The following is a 12,458-nucleotide window of genomic DNA, read 5'->3' on the forward strand; positions in this document are numbered from 1 at the left end:
TCTTATATTTTAAAGAAAATAACACAATGAAAGTTCTAGATTAATGCACCTGTATTATGAAGCATGGTTACAACCTTAAGTCAATCAACAGAGTGATAAAATAAATAAACATCAACATTTATTGCTTTTCTATTTGTATATACCACCTTCTTTTGTAGACAGATGTATTATGTTTTGTTGTCAAGCCCATGGATATAAACATAATGATTATTTAGTTCTTTAAAATCAATTGATTATTTGTAGGGTAATTTGACTATGGTGAAGGATCCAAGAGCTAATGACATCGACAACCCCTCTGAGATGTGGTGTACTTTTCCATCCCATTTGATTGAGTGCTTAAAGAATCTAAAAACGATTGAATTGAGTAGCTGTGATTCACTGGAAGTTATATTTCAACTTGAGGAACTAAATTTTGAAGAAAGTCATGTGGAATCAGTACTTGATCAGTTAAGAAAATTGAATCTGTATAATTTACCAAATCTGATGCACATATGGAAGAAGGGTCCAGAAAGAATTATGGGCTTCAAAAACCTGAGATTGTTAGAAGTAAGTGGATGTAAAAGTCTGACATACTTGTTCTCACCATCCATAGCAAAATTGCTTGTGATGTTAGAGGAAATAAGAGTTACTAGCTGTAAAAAAATTGAAGAAATCCTTCAAAGAGCAAGAGAAGAAAAGGAAGAAAAGGAAGTTTTGTTCCCCAAAGTGAACTCAATCTTGCTCAGGGACTTACCAAATCTAAAGTGTTTTTGCCCCGAAACTAATGCTTTTGAGTGGCCATCATTGAAGGAAATAACGGTAATTGGATGTCCTACTTTAAGCATGTTTATTCCATCTAATCTAAAGACACCTAAGCTGGAGGGAGTATATGATGAAGTTCAAGTTCCATCTTCACCATGGGATGAAAAAAAAGTAAGAAATTGTCAATGGAAGGGAGACCTCAATGCTACCATACAACACATGTTTAAAGGAAAGGTATGGCTCATTCACACCACATCATCTCTTTAATTTGACAGTTCTACTCCTACATATAGAATATCACAATATAGAATTTGCAAATAGTTCAATTTTATTAAATACCAAAAATTAGACCACAGTTTTATTGAAAAGAAAAGAGAAAGAAAAGAAAAGAAAAAACAATTTGCATATACCAAGAAAATGTTTTGACAGAGTATTTTTTTTCACTTACAATCAATTATTGAAGCATCAATAGTAATCACATAGCTACTGTCATTTTTCAATTGCAAATATTATGATTACTTAAGTCACATATATATTTTTTACTCGTACAGGGAAAAAAAAAGGATCATGAGACACAACAATAAGAGCAAATTGTGACCATTGAGATTGAGGAGAATATGTGATGCTGGGCAAGTCATACTGTTGGCGAGCATATAACCTTTTCCGATATGAGTTAAGTATTTGGTCAGTGTCCAAAAATGCTTAAAAATGAACACACACACACACACAAACATATATATAAGGCACAACATATGAAACAGTACTAGCCAACAAAAAACCCAAGAAATATTTTTGTGAGCAGCAGATCAGTAATAAAAAAAATCATGTAGAGTTTGGTAGAATTCGATGTTACTCATTATTAAGAAAGATGTTTTTATTTCCCAAAGAAAGAAAGATGATATATAGAAATACCTGTACTATGTAGGGTCACTGATGAAGATATATATATATACACACTATTCAATTGCTCACCTGGTACAGAATATCAAATCCTAATGGAAGAGCAGTGATTTTCAAAGCCTAGGTATGTGGCTTTCATTCGATCTACTACAATATCATATACTAATAGGGAGATTTCCTACCCAAAGTATCCATATTTCACTGCATTAGCAGTGCTGTGGTGAACAACCAATAAGACAGAAATAAGTATCACAACAAACACTTTAGGAGCCATCTAAGAAATGTGAGCTTGTTTAAGGGAGTATGCAAGGAGGTTGCTAATCATGCTCAATCAAAACTTATTCCATTGCCCATATGGTTATACTTATTACCAACTAAATATATTTTCGGTCCCTAACACATTTGCAAAAAGAAAACACACAAATAGAATGCAACTTGACTCTAGTTATCAAATTATTAGACAACTTGGAACCAATTTATTTACGATAACTAATATTCATAAAAAAATATCTAATAAACAATGAGTCCAATACATCTTGTTCAGAAAAAAGACATATTTTGCTAATTTTAAGATAATTACTTGTGGACTAATAGTTTTTATTTGCATGTCTAGGAAGGAGTTTTGGCTGCGCTCAAGCCTTTATATCCCCATCTAGAAGTATTTTAATGATAGTTTCATAAAATCTGGAAAACCATATTTGGCAAATTGTTGATAGTTTGCTAAGATCTTGGCTTCACAAAATTTTTGTTGTTCTGTCCACCCTGATTATTTTGCTTTAATTTTACATTTATTATAAGAACAAAAACATCACATTCTAGAAATTATGTTGAAATCTTTAAAAGATGATACTAATTAAACTTGTTAAATTATAGGTTTCGTTTTTCCTCATCATATATGGAAGTATAAAAGTGATGAAAGTACTCCATTTAACTCATATATAGAAGCATGTAGGTCGAGAGCCTTATAATTTAATTGACACCTCTCCATGCACAAAGTGCTTGGGGGTGTAAGGGGGGAAAGGGTTTAAGGTGTGGGGTTAGCATTGTATTCTAACTATCTCTTAAAAAAAAAAAAAAAAAAAAAAACTCATTGCACATTTAAAGTCTCACTTGCAGTTATATGATAACAGGTGGTGTCAATTACACGCTTCTTAGCTTCAAGTTGGTAGGAGACTATGATGTTGGTGTATACATCTAAAGCTTATGTTCATTCCACACTGGGCCTTATAATGTTTTCTCTATTATGGTATAATTAGCTGGATCTGTCTTATGCTATTTGTATATGTATTTAGGGAGCATTGTTATGTGTGATAATATTCTTATTTGTTTTTGTCTATGTTCAACATTTATTCCATAGGACCCCAAAACTGAATGTGTTTGTGAGTTCCATACGTGAATGTCATTCACTTATCTCCATGTTTAAATGCTCAAGTAAAGACGTACACTCATGTTTGTACTAGTTTGTCTTCTTGATATTTTTACGTTTATTTAGTTTCTTTGAAATAGAATCAAGTAATATTTCATGCAGATATTTTAGAATGTCGCACCACCTGATAATATTCAATAGGATCAATCCTTTGCCAAACGATTATTCAACATCAACATTCCGCTCTCTTCCCTTTTTAGGTTATGCCTTGTTCATATTTCCATTTCCCAAACTTGTTCGCTCTTGTTACATTCTCATCTTTAGGCTCCTGTTCCTTTCTTTTTTGGGTTATGCCTTGTATAAATCAAGCCTGTTTATGTATTTTTCAAAAAAAAAAAACCCTTAAAGATTCATTATACATACTATCACATGCCTTACCAAATTGCAATCCAAGCAACTCAGAAACCATGGATGATATTTTTTACAATTTTAATTCCTATACATCCTAAAATTATGCTTTTCAAGCTCATACTTCAGGGGAAGCTTAAGAAAAGTTGAACTAGGAAAATTTATGCAGGAGATCAAAATGAATCCTAAAGGAGATATTTTTTAGCATAGCAGAAAAAAATAAAAAGGGTTTGGTCCACAATAATCTTCCTACAATACCAGGCTATAAGGCCATAGGATTTTGTGCACATGGATATTGGGTTAAGTGCATAGTTGTGAGGAAAACCACCAGCCAATTTATATCTATAAGCTTATTTGCAACATACAATATGGACATTTTATCAAGCTACATGGCAAGGAAATGAGAGATTGGAAACAATACTTTCTATTCAAGACTTTAGTAGGGAATACTCGTTATGTACTTATACGAGTTAAAGAAAAATAAAAATGGGTGAAAAGAAACGAAACATTGTATAACAGTATAAGTGCCTAATAAGTGGTAACTGAAAGAGCCACACCAAGATTAGTCTAATTTTGTCAAAGACTGAGCTTTGGCTACATCAGGCTTCATTGCTTTTCTGGGTTCCAATCCTATTACTTGAGCTGCTAAAAAGCAACCCACTGTTTCTAGAAGTTCCACCGAGGCCGAATACCGGGCCTTAGCTTCTACTGTAGCTGACCTCTCTTGGTTGAGAATTTTGTTGCAAGAGTTACACATTTATCTTCTTAAGCCTCCCTTATTATGGCATGACAACTTATCTGCAATGGCCTTGGCATCTAATCCAGTTTTCCATTCTCTCACAAAACATATAGAGGTGGATTACCTTTTTGTGCGAGAGTGTGTCATTCAAAAGGATATTCAAGTGCAATTTATCTCTACAAAGGATCAACTTGGTGACATTTTCACTAAATGTCTTTTGCTCGATTTATTGTTATTTGTTCGAAACTCACGCTAATACCTCCCCCTAGGTTTGAGAGGGACATAAAGAGATATGCATTAATGAAACAAATGACATTGCAAATACAGCAATACAATAACCAAAACGACATGCATATCAATGGAAGCCTAAGTTAACTGATAGGGACACATGAAATGACAATAGAGGTCATAGTGTTGTAACAGAATCTGTTTCTATTTCTGATATGGTGACGTGAGCAATGGTTATTGGCTTTGACCGTCTCACCCAGCCCTATATAGATATTGTATCTCTCTTTCTAATCAATGCAAGCATAGTATTATCAATTCCAATCATTCTTTCCCTCAACCTTTCTTTTCTACTAGATTAGTCTCTATTGTTCTAGAACTTCTTCAAAAATCACCATACTAATTAACTAAGAAGATTTCCTTCAGGTATGAACTCTAGAACTTCAAAATTTGGAAGATTCTTTTGTCAAGTTTCTTTGTTTCTAAATCCTAATCTACAACTTATCTCTGCATTCCCAATCCTCTTCCCCAAATGAAAATTATTCTCCATCAGGATTCTAGAATCACAATCTAACTGGCGGAGCCAAACTAACACCAATGTAACAGAGAAAAAAAACAAAAAAAAACAAACAAACACCATATATTTCAAAATCTCAGATCCAAACCTGTCTATCTCAAACACACATTTTTCAATTCCTCAACACTTTGTCTCTTAAATACATGTGCTTCGATTTTCACTAATGAAAAATATGTGTAAACAATAAACTCGGAAAATTTATATATGAAAATAAAGCCAGTGGAAAAAGAACTAACAACTCTACTTAAAAACTTAAAAAATTAAAATCCTAGGGCAAAAAAACCCCTCTATCTAACATACAAACACATATTTTTTGATAACCATCGAAGGCTTCGCATCTCCCCCTTCTATACAGTGCAATAATTAACAATTACTCTAGACCCTTCAATTGCAATGTACAACATCCAAAAATTAGTAAAAAAATTCAACCCAACAACTAAATTTATTTTTTAGACAAAATGTTGTTTCAGAGAAGGAAATTACAGGATTGAGTGTGACCTTGGCAATCGAAACACGCTTGGACATCTTCTGCCCAAGATTGCCGGCAACCCCACCCCATCTTAGACGCTGATCTGTTTACTGGACTCTGGGTATCCCTGTTGCACAAATCATGTGTTTTCAAAATTCTATGAAGAAGAGGGATGTTGGGATTCAAAATGATCACCATCCATCATCCCAGGTTTTGTGGGTTGATAAAGACAAGTCAAGCATTGTTAAGTCCCAAGAAACACATATATCACTTAGATTAGGTTAAAGTAGAATTCTATCTTGTAAAAAAAAAAAAAAACTATTACCTTAAGTGTCTATTTTTTTTTTTTTACTTTTCCTAAAAATAAAATTATAAAAAGTATCCAATTTAAAAAATAGTATATTCTATTTAATTCATTTTATTTAATGATAATTTAACTATTACCATAAACGTCTAATTTATTTTAACTATTCCTAAAAATCAATTATAGAAAGTATCTTAAGATTAATCTTTGTTTTGTTCTTTGTTGATTTTTTTTCAATAACAAGGACAAAAAATAAAAAAATCTGACCCGAAAGACCAACTCGAAACCCAACCTGACCATGAGCCAAAATTTTCAGGTTGGGTTAGGTTCCTCCCCGGAAATGTCGGGTCGAGTTGTAGGTTGCTAAGAAACCAACCCGACTTGACAAAAGCTCAACCCTAGATATTTCTCTAATATTGAAGCCATCTTTGCCTCTGTTGCATCATCGCAGCATGTGATTGTGAAGGCGGTGACTTGACACCCTGCAATTTCTTAATCATTGCCCCAATTTTGAATTAGCCCTCTACTTCATCTCCTCATGCGATTGTGAAGGCAGTGGCTAGGAGCCTTTATCTTTCTTTATTTCTAAGTCCATCATCACACCTATTTTAATGGTAAGTCTTTTTGGTCACTAGATGGGTGGGTTGGCCTGCAACTTTCTTCATTTTCAAATCCATCATCGTCCTGGTAATTTCTCTCGTTAGGAGGGATGATTTAGTTTGGAATTGAGGGGATGTTCCAATATATTTCAGCCTATAAATCACCACAATTAAAAACAATAAAAATAGCTCCTTTTTTTCAATGTGGAATTAAACATTTTAACTAACTTCTAATCTTTAATATTAACTTCGCCATCTTTACATTTAGTTTTCCAATTTCATTCATTTTAATATTAAAATGCTACAACTTTCCCCACTCATTTAAATATTAAATGTTAGTTAAAGAGAGATTACCAAGCAAATACAAGTCAATATGCATAATGAAGGTGTACTCTACATTGAATCTTTACTTAGTAAAACAATAAACTCAACTCTCGAGTCATAGTGGCCTTCGACTTGAACTGGGAGCCTTTATCTTTCTTTATTTCTGAATCTATCATTGCACCCTGTTTTAATGGTAAGTCTTTTTGGTCCACTGGGTGGGTGGGTTGGCTTGCAACTTTCTCTATTTTCGAATCCATCATCGCCCCTGGTAATTTCTCTCGTTAGGAGGGATGATTTAGTTTGGAATTGAGGGGATGTTCCAATATATTTCAGCCTATTAATCACCACACTTAAAAACAATAAAAATAGCTCCCTTTTTTTCAATGTGGAATTAAACATTTTAACTAACTTCTAATCTTTAATATTAACTTCGCTATCTTTACATTTAGTTTTCCAATTTCATTCATTTTAATATTAAAATGCTACAACTTTCCCCACTCATTTAAATATTAAATGTTAGTTAAAGAGAGATTACCAAGCAAATACAAGTCAGTATGCATAATGAAGGTGTACTCTACATTGAATCTTTACTTAGTAAAACAATAAACTCAACTCTCGAGTCATAGTGGCCTTCGACTTGAACTGGGAGCCTTTATCTTTCTTTATTTCTGAATCCATCATTGCACCCTGTTTTAATGGTAAGTCTTTTTGGTCCACTGGGTGGGTGGGTTGGCTTGCAACTTTCTCTATTTTCGAATCCATCATTGCCCCTGGTAATTTCTCTCGTTAGGAGGGACGATTTAGTTTGGAATTGAGGGGATGTTCCAATATATTTCAGCCTATTAATCACCACACTTAAAAACAATAAAAGAGTTCTCTTATTTTTCAATGTAGAATTAAACATTTTGACTAACTTCTAATCTTTAATATTAACTTTGCCATCTTTACATTTTGTTTTCCAATTTTATTCATTTTAATATTAAAATGCCACAACTTTCCCCACTCATTTAAGCATTAAATGTTAGTTAAAGAGAGATTACCAAACAAATACAAGTCAATATACATCATGAAGGTATACTCTGCATTGAACCTTTACTTAGTAAAACAATAAACTCAACTCTCAAGTCGTAGTGGTCTCCGACTTGAACTATGACTACTTTTAAAAATTTAAGTGTCACTACTTACACATAACAACTCAGAGGTTGACATGAGCTTTAATAACTAGTACTTTATAGTATTGTGCTAATCCTAGTTTCCAAGAGTGTATTCGAGATGAAGTCTAAATCTCATGAGGAGCAACCCCACCCCTACACTCACATAGTTGAAGTTTGTCAAAAGTGCTCCTATAATTCTTTTACTTAAGCTTTTCAACATTATAGGATAAATGCACTTACACCATAGGAATGATCAATCACAAAATTATTTACAAATAAATAATTAAAAGAAATAAATAGTACATTTCTTAAGACCATCATATGATTTGTTTTTCTCATTGAACCTAATTCTCAAAATCTCTAGTCCCTAGGTCGAGTATCCTCATACATGGCTCATGAATCTATAGACTTTAGTCTCATCCCCCTCGATGTATTCCAAACCATTTCTTTTGCCAAGGCTTTATTAAATGTAGATGCAAGATTATCATTATATTTAATATATTAAATAAACCCTAACACTTGTAACATCCAAGCTTATGGGTTCTCTTCCATGTTGGGAAAAGGGAGTCTCGGGAACCCCTCTTTTGATTGAACCTATCCCATTTTCCCAGAAGCATACCCATATTGTGCTTGGGAACAAGTTTGAGATCCATTTAAGAAAAACTCATCTATGGTAAATTTTCATGTTTCCACTAAGGTTGGCCATGCACAAGGCTATTCCTCCACGAGCCTTCCACAAAATCTACACATCATAATATTCATAAATCTAAGGGCAAATTACAGTAAACCCACTTATGGTTTAGCTCATTTGCACCTTGCCTACCCGTGGTTTAAAACTTAGTACTTTGCCCACCTGTGTTTAGTCTCTATTACCCACCTCCGTTAAAATCAAGGGTAAAACTGTATTTTCTCTTCCCTTTTATGTCTCTCTCTTCCAAAAACAAAAAATAACGTAAAAAACACAAACAAACAAGATCAAAGTGGGGATTTTGTAGAGGAACAAGCTGTGTCAAAACAAGATCAAATTGACAGGCCAACTCATTTACTTCATTATTTCTCTCTCTCAAATAGTCAAACTCTCATCATCTCTCTCCCTCTCACTCACTCAAGCTTTTGATATGATTTACTTCATCAAAACAAGATCAAATTAACAGGCCACCTCATTCTCTCTCTCAAACTCTTATCTTCTCTCTCTCAAGCTTTTGATATGATTAGTAAATTGAAAGAGGGTGTTGTATATTTGTGTGTTATTGTAATGTAGTAAATCCAGGATAACAAACCACCAGAATATGGTTGTAATTAATGCAATTTAGCCTTAGAGACCTACATCCATAGCAATTGACCCCACTTGTCAAAACCAATTACCAAATAACCTAGGGGCATTCACCCCTGACAAACGAAGGGGGAAGGGTGAGGGGGGGATCTAGTTCAAAATTGCAAAAAAGACCAAATTCAAAAAATAAAAAAGTAGTTAAAAATTGAAAAATGAAATCTGAAATAATAAATTCTGAATTAATTTCGGTTCTTCTTGCATCCAATCAATCTATCTATACCGTAAACTATAGGATCGGGTATTACTTAGTCAAGCCTCCAAAGTTAGTTTTTTTTTTTTGTTTTTTTTGTTTTTTTTTTATCATTATTATTTATTCCTCCTTGTTTATTGCATTTAATGGTCCTCTTTGTACAGTACTATGTTCAATTGCTTGCAATATACAAAATTTATGGTCTAGAAGTTATTGTCCAAAATTTACCTCAAAACTAGATCCACTAGGTTTTTTTGCTCAATGCCTTCATTGTGTACCACGTGGCAAGAATTATGGTCCAAAAGTTATGTCAAACCAAGGCACCACCAACAAATCCCAAGAAAACTCCTCGGTGTACAAAGAGGCATGCATCTACGAGTTATCCCAAATATTCCCAATGGATCCAATTAATGCATCCAATGGAGTGATAAGATAAACAATAACACTTTGATTTCAATTTGTTTATCCACTTTTTTTATACAATCTTCCTCTATTGGTGGATCCAAAAAAATTTTATGGATCTAAAAGAAATTATTATTTTGATTATTTTACTTCTTTAACAGTATTTTTTCTTCTCTTTCAAATAAACAGTAGCTTCTTTAACAGTACTTGATTATTTGTAGGGTACATTGAATACATTGAAGGATCCAAGACTTTGTGATACTAATGACAGCCCCTCAAAGATATGGTCTCTTTTTCCATCTCATATGATTGAGAGCTTAAAGAATTTAGAATCGATTGACTTTTATGGATGCCATTCCTTGGAAGTTATATTTGAACTTGAGGAAAGTCACATGGCATTAGTTGATCAGTTAAGGAAACTGGAACTATGTTAGTTAGATAAATTGATGCACATATGGAAGAAGGGTCCAAAAAAGATCATGGGCTTTGGAAACTTGAGACCCTTAAAAGTTAAGGAATGTAACAGTTTGACAAATTTGTTCTCACCATCCATAGCGAAATTGCTTGTGATGTTATGGGATATAGAAGTTATTAACTGTGGAAAAACAAAAGAAATCCTTGCAAGTGCAAGAGAAGAAGAGGATGAAAAGGATGTTTTGTTGTCCCAAGTGTTCTCAATCTTGCTCGAGGACTTGCCAAATCTCAAGTGGTTTTGCCCTGAAGCTAAGTCTTTTGAGTGGCCATTGCTGCAAATAATAAAGGTAACTAGATGTCCTACTTTAAGGACATATGTTCCGACTAATCTAAAGACACCTTAGTTGGAAGAAGTAATAGAAGGCAATAACTATAGAATACATTGGAAGGGAGGCCTGAATGCCACCATAGAGCACATATTGAAAAAACTATTATTGATGAAGAGTGTAAAACAGAGGGAATTACATACAAGTCCTTTTTCTTGTCTTACTAATTAAATCCAGAATAACAAACCACCAGAATGTGGTTGTAATTAATGCAATTTAGCCTTAGAGACCTATATCCACAGAAACACCCCACTTGTCAAAGCCAATTACTAGATAACCCAGGGGCATTCACCCTTGACAAGCTAAGGGGAGGGGGAAGAAAGGGGTATTACTTAGATGTGAAACTTGCAGACCATCAAAGCACAAACACAATGATATCGAGATAAATGTTTATAGAGTTTCCCTATGATAGAATTAGTTTTCCAACTTTGAGCCCTTGGAGTGTACCCCAATAAGGTCTAATGAGATATAAGTGAATCTACATGTCTAGTTGATTTCATGTAGGCAAGCCAGCAAACTATTTAAGATTTAAAAAATAAAAAATAAAATAAAGCTGCATGCAAGTTTGAGTTCATCTCATGTAGTTTAGCAAAGAAACCTGAATGAGCTACAAAAACACCTTGGCTTGTTTAAAACCATTTATGGGTTACGATAAGAAACCCAATTGAGGTGTCCACATCAAATTGTATGTTGAGCTTGCCTGCAATACTAAGAATTTAAGCTAATTTTATCATAAAACTCAGTAACTAGCATATTTAAGCTACAACCATGTGGTTGCATTTTTAAGGACCTTAACACAAAATACTAAGAATATGATTTTAAAGATTTTACAAACACTAATTCTGTAATCAATTTTCCAAATCCAGGCTCACAATCCATAAAGAATCTATAGGGAAAAAAGAAGAAGTTGAAATACCATTTCTGCTCTTTGAACGAGATTGGTCTCCTGAGCTTGAAATGAATATGCTCTAGAAGAAAAAATATTTTTAGAAACATAAGAACAATGGCCTGAGCATTCACATTGGAATGGCAAAAGGATAATAGTACTGTTAGGTTCTAAAGATTTAGGAATTTATGTATTTAGAACTCTAATTTGCATTGTTGGCAAACCATGATCAAAACAGGATGTTTAGTTTTATTTAGGCTTGCTTAAAGTTGGGTCTTTCGTGTAAAGTTGGAATTGAGAGGCTGCAAATGCATTGGTGCATTTCGGCCTGGCTCGATCGATTGAAAGAAAGACTCGATTGATCGAATCTCGGCCAGAATGCTTTTCTGCAGAATTTTCCAACTCAGCCCTAACTCATTAAACGTTTTGGGTTTTCTATTTTTACCCTAGGTATATAAAGAAAAACCCTAGCCACGTTTTTAGAGTGGCTCCTGTTGTATTATTGCTCATACTTTTTTGTTTTGTGTAAATCTCTTGTGAGATCTAGAGGAGCTTTCCTTTACACAAAACTTAGGGTTTTCAAGGTAGAGATAGTATCAACATCTTGATGATCAACTTGCAGTCTGCCCTTGATTTTTGTTGTGTTTCTTTTGGTTTTCTCTTTGTATCTTTGTCCTTTCCTTAGCACTATGCTTAGGAAGACTAGGGCTCGTAGGTCTATTCCCTCACCTACTCCTTCCCCTCCACCTTTTGACCGAGAGAGGTTTCCTAGTGAGAAAAATCAAGAGATTTATGATAAGTTGAACTTTAAGAGGAAGATATGGTCTGAGCGTTCTGTCATCTTAGATGAGCTTGATCCTGCCATTAGGGCGAACTTTGAGCGTAGGGGCTAGTTACCATTGGTGGATATTTCTGATCCTCCTCCACCTGTTTTCTTGATTAGAGAGTTCTTTTCGAATATCTCTATCCGCATCTATGATTCCAACACTTTGGTAAAGAGTTGGATACGAGGCGTAGAGTACACCATTACTCCTAAGGTAG

The 12,458-nt window shown here is 34.0% G+C and overlaps 1 long non-coding RNA gene across 2 annotated transcripts in view; it reads right to left on the reverse strand.

The window, feature by feature from the left end:
• Positions 1-5,680, reverse strand: part of LOC136064296 (uncharacterized) — a 9,390-nt gene extending 3,710 nt beyond the window's left edge. The window contains exons 1-2 of one of the 2 annotated variants that reach the window (XR_010625936.1): positions 5,440-5,680; positions 1,127-1,399 (exon numbers count right to left, since the gene is read on the reverse strand). This is a non-coding gene — a long non-coding RNA (uncharacterized LOC136064296). Of the gene's footprint in view, positions 1-1,126; positions 1,400-5,439 lie in introns of those variants that run through there. The other variant, XR_010625935.1, reaches the window with a different exon arrangement.
• Between the last annotated feature and the right edge of the window lie 6,778 nt (positions 5,681-12,458).

This window comes from Quercus suber, unplaced genomic scaffold (assembly GCF_002906115.3).
Source record: "Quercus suber isolate HL8 unplaced genomic scaffold, Cork oak 2.0 scaffold_659, whole genome shotgun sequence".
Taxonomy (NCBI): domain Eukaryota; kingdom Viridiplantae; phylum Streptophyta; class Magnoliopsida; order Fagales; family Fagaceae; genus Quercus; species Quercus suber.